Raw genomic sequence first — 10,969 nt, 5'->3', positions numbered from 1 at the left:
GAGTACTATATTTAGGAAATGTTTTTAGGGCTGTGTATACAACCTCTAGAAAGAGCTAGACTACAATTCCTCCCATAACTCAACATTATGTATGCTGTCAGGCATAATGGGATTCTCAGTGCAACAATATCTGGAAAGCTATCAAAATTTATTTGTTACAGTGTTCAGATATTTATGAAACCTTCCCTGCCTGAATTTATCCACTTTGGAGTGTAATATGGAAGCAAAGTCAGCCTAATAAGGACATTTTACTAGTCTTTTTTTTAAAAAACCTGAGTAATTGTTCAAATGGTGCTGCCATTTTACTATTGATCCGCAAATTATAAAAAATGAGGGAGTTGGGAGAGTTTTTGTTTGTCTTGCCAGTGGGCCTACCCTATTTTTTTGAAATCATATTTAACTCAACAATGGTAGTGACAAAATACCAACTGTGTCGAATTAAAAAGGCCAGTTCTGATTTGTCCTCTGTTGTCCCACTTTTAAAATGTCCTAGTTCCTCTTTCCTACTGCTTGGTTTACTGTAGTTGCTATAAACTGAATTGAAAGTCAAAGGTATTGGGACAGGGGAGAGGATAGGTGAAGACATAATATTGCACTTCCCTGTAGACTCAATGAAATGCAAACAGCTGCAGACTCATTTGTTCTTCCTCCTTAATCATTTTTGTCAACTTGACCACAGTTTGATATTACTAGGGCATAAACTTTTCATTTTTCATGTGTGAAATGTTGGAGGCAATGCATAAACACCCCTTTGCTTCTCTCTCTCTCTTTTTAAATAATTTATTGTAGCTGTCTTCTATTGTGCTGGAAGCAGTGTCCTTGAAACTGAGACATTGTTTCATTCTGAGGAAGTTTCTGGATCAGCATATGGGAGCAGTTGTGGTGCCCTGGTAGTCAGTGTTCTCCAGACCTACAAAGGAAATCAAGAAGGGTTGCAAGACAAAAGGAACATGTGTTTCCATTGATTCATTGGCATTGTTCCAAGCAAAAAACAAACATATAAAACTGGAGTTTTGCTTTCAGAGAACAAATGGTATCTGCAGCAGATCTGAGTGTCAGGATCACCATATCAGCCTGGAACCGGCTGCTTCGGTTCTCTGCAATAAAGAAGGGAGGTGGGGGGAAGGGAGGCTGGGTACAGGGTAGATAAGACATCTGTTTTGTGAGGGAATTAGAAATTGCAGTTAACAGACTGTGTGCACAGTGTTTGGCCCTAAGAGGGTGGATGGGAGTTGGGCTGTTATATTATAGGGTGATTGAGCGGAAAACCTTTAGAACGGTTATTCAGTGATTGTGGAAAGATGAAATAAATCATTTGCTTCCAGCGTATTGTTGTTGTGAGCTTGATTTCAATTCCAAGAACTTCCAGAGTCTTACACTGAGATTGTGGTGCCCTGGTAGTCAGTGCTTACTTTGTTTTCATTGTGTTGTACTGCAATGAATAGGGAGAAGTGCTGGTGGGACTTTCTCCTCTCATGTGCTGAAATAAATTGATTTGGTGTTACATCTTAAATTAGCTGAAGTGGCTAATATGGTGCTGCACCTTCCATTAGCAAAACGTCTTAGTATAGGCCAGGGTGAGGGAAGAAACTAGTTAGTTGGAGGCCAGCGTAAATGTTGCAGTTAATCACTCTCATTTGCATTGAATGGCTACATCTACTAGCTACTTTCTACCTGGGGGCATCCTTTGTTAACTGCCCCTAGTTTCCATGTCTCAGAGTGTTGCTTCTTATTTACTGTTCTGATTTTTGAGGTTTTTTTTAAAATACTGGTAGCCAGATTTTGTTAATTTTCATGGTTTCCTCCTTTCTGTTGAAGTTGTCCACATGTTTGTGAATTTCAATGGCTTCTCTGTGTAGTCTGATATGATAGTTGTTGGAGTGGTTTCTTCCCTCACCCTGGACTTCCCACAGATATATATAAACCTTCCTTGCTTAGTTTCTCCATACCTCACAATCTCTGAGGATGCCTGCCATAGATGTGGGCAAAACGTCAGGAGAGAATACTTCTAGAACATGGCTATACAGCCCGGAAAACACAACAACCCAAAAGATATAAAAATTGGCAATCAGAAATATAAAACACGAGCTTTTTCAGATGATATAATATGTTTTGTAGAAGAACCAAGAATGCACATATTAAAGTGGGTAAATAAAATAGAAGAATCTGGTGAGCTAACAGGCTTGCGCATAAACAAAGAAAATACCAAAATATTAACAAAAATATATAAAAAACAAATCAAGAAAACCTACAAGAAAAAATAGGTATTAAAGTGGCAACAAAGATCGAATACCTGGGAATATGGACCACAGTAAAAAACGCCCAATTGTTAAAGAATAACTACCAAATGAAATGGAAAGAAATTAACAAAGATCTACAAAATTGGAAAAATTTAAACATTTCATTATTGGGACATATTGCGGTTATCAAAATGAATATATTACCTAAATTATTACACTTATTTCAAAATCTACCGATAATTCACAACCTTAAAACTTTTGAGGATTGGAATAAGGAACTCTCTAAATTCACATGGAAAGGAAAAAAAAGAGAATTAAACATACTATAATGACAGATATAAAAAATAGGGGAGGTTTTGGAGTTCAGGATTAAATTCTAATGTTGCGTTTGGAGTCACACTTGCTTGTATTTGCACACATTGTCTATTAATACAGGAGGAGGATGTGTGTATGTGTTTGCCTCACTTGCTATCTCTTCTTCCTAGTCCATTGACTTGGTCCTTCTTGCCAAGCTTGCCCCATTGGAGCTGGGAGACTCTCCAGTGATACATCATACTATCAATGTATGGTGGTTGTTTGAATTCTTCAGAAGTAGAGGCAGGGAGCCTGTGGTCTTTGTGCCAGAACAAATCTATGAAGAACCTATGAAGGATTTCTGACTACCTTGCTGGCAGAAATCCCACCACTGTCCTATCTTGATTACTCTCTAGACATCTTGTCCCTTTCACCCTTGTTTGCCCCTGTAGTATCGATATCATTCCCATTATTAAACCAGAGGGAGAGAAGACAAATGGAGAAGACAGACTTCCCTGTAGATCTTGCAAAGCTGGAGAAGATCCTGTCTGCTCAGATGGTGAACAGCTGGACTGTGACATGGAAGCCAGGCTGTCTTCTCTAAATCTTCTCTGTGGAGTCTGGGCACTGATTGGTTGCAGTACCCAAAGTTGAAACCAGGTTGATCAACACTTTTCACCTGAATGTGGGAGGCCCCTGCCCTGGACAAATGCTCCAGTAGCTCTTCCCCCTGCTAGAACACTGGATCTACATCATGAGGGCCACCATGGAGGAGGATGAATTGAGGAGCATCCTAAAAGACAAGAGAGCCCCCTCCCCCCATGAGGAAACTCAGCCAGAGAATTCATGCTGGGCTTTGCTCCTGAATCTCTTTCTGGACTTTGGCTCCTTAACATATTCCCTCAGATGCTGTGATTTTTGAGCATCTTTTCAGAGTTCTGGTCAATGAACTGCCACCTGAGCCATTCTTTTCAATAGGGTCCTGATGACCATTGCTGTTTCTCTGCAGAAAAATGATTCCATGAAATGACATAAAATATGTTTGCTCAGAGGAGGGTCTGAGTACCTCATCTCATCCCTCAAAAGGTCTGGAAATCCCATTGACCCTCTTCGTGGGTGTGAAGGAGCCTTTGCCCTTAATCCTTGAGATGGGAATCATCTTATTATTTATTTATTTATTTATATCCCACTTTTCTCCCAGATCATGACTCAAAACGGTGAACAACATCTAAAAAACAAAAACATAACATACTATAAAAATAAACATCATCATCTCCATGTTTGGTTTCCATGGGAGTGCTCCTCAGCACAGGGGGCAAGATAAGGCCACAAATCATGAGAACCTGAGTCAGCAAAACCCCTTGGATGACGTTGAAAGTCTGGCAGCTGCCCTGGTCTCCTTCCATGGTGACCAGTCTGATATTCCACAAAACCCACGGGGGAACATGAGAGTATCCATCCTTGCCACCTGCATGATCCCAGGTGAGGAATTGGGCCTTGATACTGGCCGCTGCCATGAGGGTGATTACTGGCAACTGATTATCTGTATGCTGATTGAGTGGCAGGAATGGATTGTGAAGGGGAAATTGCATTTGTGGTGATTGACTGAGGGACGGAGAGGAGGGAGGGGCCATTGAGAGGTGCAACAGAGATTCGCTGATTACAGGCAGAGGAAGCCAATCCACTGGATTAGTGAAACATGTCCAGAGAAGAGTGGCCAAAATGATCAAAAGGTTTGGAAGTCAAGTCCTATGTGGAGTGGCTTAGGGAGCTAGGTATGTTTAGTTTGAAGAAAAAAGAAGTCAGATTCCACCTAAACATTCGGAAAAACTTCCTGACGGTAAATACAATACCATCAAAATACATTATAACACATCAAATATAAGCCACAATATTACAATTTAGATTACATGAAATCCAATTAGCTAAGAGCAGCCCCATAGCAATCAACTGCAATATCAGTAATAAATTTAGCCTGTATTTTCATTGCTGCCAGGGTGAAAAGAAAAGCCTGGTGAGTTATCATAGAAATAGTATCACACAAGTGATTAGAAAATCTTTTCTGACACATTATTAGTTAGAACAGATGCCAACTATTTGGATCTTGGTTTTTGGTTCTGAATATGATGTGCAGAAGAGCAAATAATGTGGCAAATTGTGTGCCATCGTTATAAATGTATTCATGAAGCTTCCTCTTTTGAGTTCAAAATAGAGAAATTGTCAAGAGGAGTAGGATTTGACTGCAACATCTTTTGATATCTTGAACTCTTTGTTAACTTTGAAGTTTGACAGCTGTTCAAAACATAATTAAGAAAAGTCCTTAATTGAAGAATCTTTAAAAATTCTGCACTATGTACATAAAATTGAATGAATGTGAGATTTAACAGACAAACCTCTGCTCGAACCAGACCCACAGGAATGCCAGTGGAAGTGTGTCTTGAGAGTTAAGAGTGTCTTGAGAAATGTCTTTTCACCTAGAAGCCCCTGCCTCCTCCAGCCAATCCCCACCTATGTTCAAATTCCCTTTCCATCTCACAAACTTCACCTGACATTCAATCTGTATGTAAATCCCTTCCAACCAAGGGCCCTTCCCCCTTTTCTTCCCCAGCCAATCGCTACCCACATGCAAATTGCATCTTTACCTCACAATGCCCACCTACGACTTAATCTGCATATCCACCCCTCCCATTGGGACTACCAACCACCAGAGGACCCTCCTGAGAGTTGTGGGCAAAGAGAAAAGCAAATACCACAATTCTCATGGAGAACCCCAGCCTTTTCTCTTGGGACCAGGGCTTCCCTTAGATTGGGGGGGAGGGAGAGGGAGAGACTCCCCGCCCTTGTATTGAGGTGTAGGGGGACCCTGGAAGAGAATGGGTAGCTCTGGAGCTACAGGATTTTCCCTTTCAATGCCAATGCTCATGAGGCAAAAGGTGAGCCCCTTCTCCTGATCTTCTTTAAAAAGGGGGAGACATCTCAGTGCCAGGGAAGGGACTGGGAAAAAACTCCCCCCAGATGCTCCCTTCTCGTTGCAAAGGAGTGTGGCTTCTTACCCTTAACTGCATAGCCAGGGCCACCCAGAGGGAGATGTGCCAAGGAGCCCTGGCCAGAGGGGTGGGGTGGGAGTACCCGGCTGGATCTGCTGCAAAGACCTTCTGCCCATGAATGAGTCCACAAAGCAATGGCTGGTGACAATGGCTACATATACTTCTGGTCTACTTCAGAACCATTGGGTCTCCTTGTCAATTAGGTAAATACCTCCAGGCATAGAACTCAGAGTAGGAACGGAACGTTTTCAAAAGAAAACCAACCTGGTCCTTTTCTTATGAGGGACCCAGCAGACAGGTTATCACATACTTCCCTGACCCTACTCCTTCACCTTAAAGGCAGGCAGAGGCCCAAGATAGTGTAGCAGAACCTTATTGGATCTTAGAGACCCTTTGGAGTCCCCCAGACAGGCAGATTTTCTGGTAGGAAAGATGCTTCTTCTTCAGGCTTTTGAGACCTCTATTATTCACTCACAGGGTACGAGCTTCCAAGATTCACCAGCCTCCATTGAAGAAGAAATGGGAACAGGGTTTGCCTCAAGAGTACGGCATTCCCCAAATGCCTAAGGATATCACCTCAAGTGCAAAGAGGAATAAAAGGTTAGCCCTTAGAGAGAGTACAGGCAGTCCCCAAGTTACGAACAAAAAAGGTTCTGCAACTTTGTTCTTAAGTTACATTTTTGAAGTGTAACTCAAATAGATAGCTACATAGATAGAAGTTTTGGAGATCATAGAGAAGGGTTAACACCCCTGTGATGTTTGTTTTGCTGTCTGCGGCCTTGTTCAAAAGATTTCAACTCACTTTCTGTTAAAATTAAATTGGAAATTGTCCAGATGTCAAGTTTACCTTTTGACACCTGCTCCAGGACACTGAAGGGCTTTCTCACACAAAGCAGCATGTGACCCAATGTCAAAATGAAAACCAAACTTGTCCAGTTCAAGTATAAAAATTGTCTTCCCCTTGCCTGTGCCAAAAGTGACAGATAGCATTGTGGAATTGGAAAAGTCTCTTTCTTCGGCCTCCCTCAGAAGCACTCTGTACAAATTCCACTGCAAACGTAGGCAAGTGCGATCAATTAAAAAAATGGTTCAAAGGTTCTTACAAAACTTGGGGGTGCTGGCATTTTATTTCTAAAGTGTTTCTAAAGTGAACCTGGTAAAAATTTTATTACTATAATGAGACTAATGAAATTGTGTTGCTATTTCATTACAGTAATTGTGCATGCGGATAATTATTATAACTGGGGAAACCGCAGGGGCTCCTATCTCCCTCATTTTTAAAGCTATTGTGATGAAACCTACTACTGTTAGTAAGCCCACAGTAAGCCTACTGTTAGCCCACAAAATTTCAGAATGTTTCACTTAACCACAGACTTTTGGCGAATTTTCCATTTTTTAATTAAAACATTTTAATAATAAATAAAATCTGTTCCTACCTGGAAAGTGTTATTTCCTATTTCATTGTGTGGTCTTTACTATGAAAGTAGTTTGTTTTTGTGGCAGAAACAACCCAGGAACAAAAATCACAGTACAGATCTCATCCAGGGTTATCTAGACTAACCCCCTTCTTCTGGGCAGAAAGACACCATCCAAACTCTCCAGGCATCCAATTAATATGCTTCCCCTATTGAGTTGGAGGGGACCCTCAAGGCCCATCCTGTTAGGTCATTATTTTTTCCAGGCCCAGCACAGAGATTGGCTTACTTATTAGAGAGATCTATCACTCAGTCCTCTTTGCAGATTGTGGCTCTTTTAAGGGAAGGACAAATCTGTCTCTCTGCTACCCTGAGTGTGATTGGTGCTTTCTGATGCTGTCTGGGAAATGTAGTTTAGGGCGGGCATATGGTTCCCAAACTGCGCATGTGCATGTTTAAATGACCATTATTGGGGAAACTTCAGGGGCTCCTATCTCCCTCATTTTAAAGCTATTGGGGTGAAACTTGCTACAATGCTAGAAAACATTTACCACTGTTAGCCCACCAAATTCCAGAATGTTTCACTTATCGATGGCTTTTTGGCGATTTTCAAAATTTTTATAAACAACATTTTAAAAAACTACAAGAGCTAGCTCCTTGAATTTTCTATCCAATGACACAAGATAACAGGGATCATTCCCTCCCAACTTTCAGAAATACTCATACATCTACTGATTTTAGGGAATTTTTAAAAACGTTTTAATAAAAATTGTTTAGGGAGGGACACACCTCTCTCTCCTCTCCTGATTGGTGCTTTCTGATTCTTATGCATACTGGGAAATGTAGTTTATGGCAGAGTCCTTTGAATTATTTGGCATAGGGTTTCCTTCTCAAACTACATTTCTCAAGTTCTGTGCTGTTCCCAAAATGCAGTGCTCTCTGTCTTCACCCCAAGAAGCCATTAATGTACAGGGAAAAGAATAGCAAAGGAGACAGGTAGCTTTTCCTATGATTTCTTTCACTAGCTTAGTTTGTTTTCTTGCCTTGCACCGAATGAAACCGACTTTGGGACCCTTCCGAGCTTTAAAAAACTAAATGAAAAAGTATGGGGTCAGTTTTGATTCTTAAGTTTTTGGTGGGGGGCACACAAACTCCTCACAATGGCTTCTGACTTACAAAACTACTGATTTTCTTACGAATTCTGACTCATCTGATTTTTTGCACACCTCTATTATATATGTACCTTCAGGTGCTGTTGGACCACAACTTCCATCATCACACTACCATAGGTTAAAGTGCCCAGGGCTGGTGATGGTTGCACTTCTAACGTGTTCAAAAGTATGGCTCTCACACAATTTATCCCAGTTTGGAAGCAGTCCCCTTCAGAGGCATCTGACACAGATGGATAAAGAGGAACATCAAAGAAGTTCAAAAATAAGAAAGCGTGGCCAAAACTGGAAATTTTTTAAATTTTGCCATTTTGGGGCTGGTTTGAGTGTTCTCATTATTATAAATAGGGCAGTGATATTAGAAAATACATTCCAAAATACATTCTTCCTTTATTCTTGTTTTCCTCCTCCTCCTCTTATTTTTATCTCTCCTTCCCCCTCTCTTTCTTTCTCGCCCTCCTGTTGGAGTTCACAATGGCTCTATCGTACAGAGACTTTTTGTTGCTCTTTGGAGAATGGCATTTTTGAGGACTTACCTCAAAAGAGACACATAAAACAGAAAAATGAAGACCTTTTCCAGGCTTTCTGAAAAGGGGACATTAAAGGAAGAGATATGAACAGAGCAAAAGAAGAGATGGCTGGAGTAGTGGTCACTGTGTTGCCCCAAGGGAACTATAATTGAGGAAGAGGATCCAAACTGACCACCCAGCTCCTCTCTTCTCTTCCACACAATCCTAAATGAGGCTAGTCACTGAAAGAATGTAATGTGAATGTCACTATGGTTGATTTTAATAAATAATTTTATAATCTCAAGTTTCAAGGTATTTTATTTACAAAAAAAAATATTTCTTTACCTTGTAGATAGGTAAAAACATAGATACATAAAAGGTAAAGGTAAAGGTTTCCCCTGACGTTAAGCCTAGTCGTGTCCGACTCTGGGGGTTGGTAAGCATCTCCATTTCTAAGTTGAAGAGCCAGCGTTGTCCGTAGACACCTCCAAGGTCATGTGGCCGGCATGACTGCGGTACCTATTGATCTACTTACATTTGCATGTTTTCGAACTGCTAGGTTGGCAGAAGCTGGAGCTAACACCGGGCGCTCACTCCGCTCCCCAGGTTTGAAACTGGGAACTTGGGTCTGCAAGTTCAGCAGCTCAGCGCTTTAACACACTGAGCCACCAGAGGATGCAAATTTGTCACTGCATCTTTCTGTTTGTTTGCTTCAGGAAAGCGGTGCTGAGTATTCTTTTTTCTGAATAGGGGGCGTAGGTCAAATAAGTTTGGGAACCTTTGCATTAGATGAAAAGTCAAGTGGTGTAATACGGAAACAGATTTTTAGGACAAGCAGTAGATTATCAGGTGCTCGCAATTGTAACATTTGATACAACCGTGCACAACCGACCACATTACAGGAGTACTGATGCACTGAGAAATCCCAGCAGAGCCATTTACACACAACAAACTAGAGACTTTCATGTACTTTTCTAAATATACTAAGGAAAAAAAATACTTGAAGGAGGAAATACCGAAAAAAGGACTATGTACCTAGGATTACCTTGTTGTGTTTTGTTGTGACTGCGCCTTCGGGGACTGTGGATGATGGTGGTGGGATCAGGAGAGGAAGGAAAAACCCTTGTGAGGAGGGCTCCTTGGAGGATTTGTACAGGAAGAGAATTAGGGAACTCAATGGGGAGTCTTCTGAGGAAGATTCAGATGGGGAGTTTGTGGAAGAAATGGATGCTGGTGAACAGGTGGTGGCTGAGGAAGTGAGCACTGACTGGGCACGGGCACCGGAGATGCCTGGGGAATTGGGACCCATGGATACTGCTGAACCTTGGGTATCTTCAGAAGCAGATCCCACTTGGTTTGCTTGGAGGAGGGAGAATGGATCCTCAGGTGTGCATGGTGTTGGGTGTGGGCAGGATGATTGGAATTCTGATGAATTAGGCATGCCCGATCCACTACCCTTAGCTGTGTGGAGTTCTGACTCTGATTAAGGATTTGGGACACCTGCTCTTTGGGTGTTGGTGTTTGGACACCCAGGGAGAATTGGGATAAATTGGGAGTGTTTGGTCACTTCACTTTGTGTGTGGCAAGGGGTTGCTGGGCGCCATTGGGATTCCTGTACGTGTTAAGAAGACTGGACTGGGACTTTGCTTCAGATCTGCGGTTGCCTTCGTTGTCTTGGCTCTTTGTGCCAATTCGTGGACCTTGGATTGATGACTACAGCCTCTGACCATGGACTGGAATTTGACCCTGTTTCTGCCTTCACCCTCTGATTAATCTACCCACGGCTCTTGACTTATGGCTTGCTTCTGGACCCTGCAGCTGTCTCCTGCCCTGACCCTGGATCAATCTGACGACGTCTCTTCGCCTTGTCCCTTGAGCTTCTGGCATTACCGGCACTCCTGAAGCAGTTTGCTGCTGTTCCTGCTATTTTGACTCCGGATTGGTTTGACGACGTCTTTTGTGCACTGCCCCTTTAAATCTCCAAAGCCTGCTTGCTTGCAACAGAAAGGCTTTGGAACCATCCCTTCCCTTTTGCACTGGCTCTGACTCTGTTTGCAAGCCCGATTTTAGTTTCTGTTTAGAGCCTTGTGCTTGTGACTCTTGGGAGTTTTTTGGGAAGTTTCCAAGTCTTCGTTTTGTTTTGGCTGCCTTTCCAAGCCAATTTAGTTTATTTAGAGCTGAATTGAAGCACCTTTTGTTTTATCTGAACTATTTGCTTGGATAAATCCGGTTTGGTTGCTAAAGCATACTTTTTGATACATTTTTGTTTGGACTGCCTTTAAACACTGAAAGTTA

At 41.8% G+C, this 10,969-nt stretch overlaps 2 long non-coding RNA genes across 2 annotated transcripts; one reads left to right on the top strand and one right to left on the bottom strand.

The window, feature by feature from the left end:
* Positions 1 to 764: 764 nt before the first annotated feature.
* Positions 765 to 5,120, bottom strand: LOC134296185 (uncharacterized). The gene is made up of 2 exons (XR_010002765.1): positions 4,928 to 5,120; positions 765 to 910 (listed from the first exon to the last, which is right to left on the bottom strand). It is a non-coding gene; the product is annotated as an uncharacterized LOC134296185 (long non-coding RNA).
* A 122-nt stretch (positions 5,121 to 5,242) lies between these two features.
* Positions 5,243 to 6,192, top strand: LOC134296186 (uncharacterized). The gene is made up of 2 exons (XR_010002766.1): positions 5,243 to 5,467; positions 6,059 to 6,192. It is a non-coding gene; the product is annotated as an uncharacterized LOC134296186 (long non-coding RNA).
* The last annotated feature ends 4,777 nt before the right edge of the window (positions 6,193 to 10,969 follow it).

This window comes from Anolis carolinensis, chromosome 2, assembly GCF_035594765.1.
Source record: "Anolis carolinensis isolate JA03-04 chromosome 2, rAnoCar3.1.pri, whole genome shotgun sequence".
In the NCBI taxonomy this organism is placed as follows: domain Eukaryota; kingdom Metazoa; phylum Chordata; class Lepidosauria; order Squamata; family Dactyloidae; genus Anolis; species Anolis carolinensis.
This window is presented reverse-complemented; position numbering and strand designations above follow the sequence as displayed.